At 30.6% G+C, this 1,266-nt stretch overlaps 1 protein-coding gene across 1 annotated transcript in view; it reads left to right on the top strand.

The window, feature by feature from the left end:
- LOC119588966 overlaps nucleotides 1-1,266 on the top strand; it is a 4,386-nt gene that overhangs the window by 1,349 nt on the left and 1,771 nt on the right. The gene's annotated exons all lie outside the window — the stretch shown is intronic.

Below are 1,266 nucleotides of genomic sequence, written 5' to 3'. Positions count from 1 at the left end.
GACTGTGGATTAATCAACTCTACAATATTTTGCTTCAGAAAATAAAAGGTCAAAATTTTGATTAAAGACTATATCTTGATTAGCTACTTAAAGATCAGTATTGTGCATCTTGGTCAAGTTAAACATTTGATAAAGCCAACTAATATATATTTTTCAGAAAGTGATTATAATGATATATGTAGACAGACTCAATCAGTGGGAAGAATTGGCTTATTGATAATTTCGTGTGTAATCTAGTAAATTCCTTAATGATTTTTGACAAGTACATTATACCATGTCTGTATTTTCAGTGACGAGTGTATTAGGAAAACTTGTGATTAAATTTTTATATGATCTACTTAATATATCTTTCTCTAATTTTTTTTGTGAACTCACCTTTTTAGTGTGTTGAAGGAGAGCATGCCGTAGGAGACGTGGTAAACTAATATTGCATGTATTGGCAGATCTAACTCTGTTTCATTGATGAAACGGGGAAAGATTGATTTAAATGGATGTGGCCAAAGCACGTACTTATACACCGATCTCAAGATAACTTTAGTACCATTTTTAAGAGAAATAACAGATTTCTTTTCAAGTTTTACTGAATACTGTACCTTGTCACAGAGATGATAACTGAAGTGGACAAGCATTTTTCTGATGGATACTGATGACTCGGATATCAGAACGTATTAAATAAGGAAATGAACCATAGCTTATTGCCGAGAAACTTCAGCATTGCTGTATTGTTAGGTTCATCCAAGAAGTAGAACAGTTTGTGATAAGATACAAAATGAACCTCTTGACCAAAATCCATTACAGAGTAAGCTTTTGTTAGCTACTTTACTGTTATGCATATTAGGTCTGTTTTCAGAATAATTTTTATGTACTGTTGAGTATTGACTTTTATATTGTTTTCAATAATAAATATTCAAAATATGTCCATGAATGTTAAAGTATTGGATATTACATTTTCTTGTTCTTAGATTTTACTTACATTTTTAATAGATTATAGATAAACATTTATTTATTCTTTTGTCTAAGGATAGAAAAACACACACATTAGTTGAAACACTCTAGTAATTTCTCTCTCTTACTCCAGACACTACTTGTACTTAATACAGAGTGTAGTGATTTGTAAAAGTAGAAAAAGTCCTCTAAGGCTCAGGTATGTTTTGGTTTGTATTTTGAAATTTATAGTTTATGACTCTTCCAAACAGTATGGGTTGACTATTTGTCTCACTTTTTTTCTTTAGTTATACCTTGAAGCTAATTGCACCAAGCTCCATC

Source organism: Penaeus monodon, chromosome 24 (genome assembly GCF_015228065.2).
Source record: "Penaeus monodon isolate SGIC_2016 chromosome 24, NSTDA_Pmon_1, whole genome shotgun sequence".
Lineage (NCBI taxonomy): Eukaryota > Metazoa > Arthropoda > Malacostraca > Decapoda > Penaeidae > Penaeus > Penaeus monodon.
Note: the sequence above shows the minus strand (reverse complement) of the source record. Positions and strands in the feature narration are given on the sequence as shown.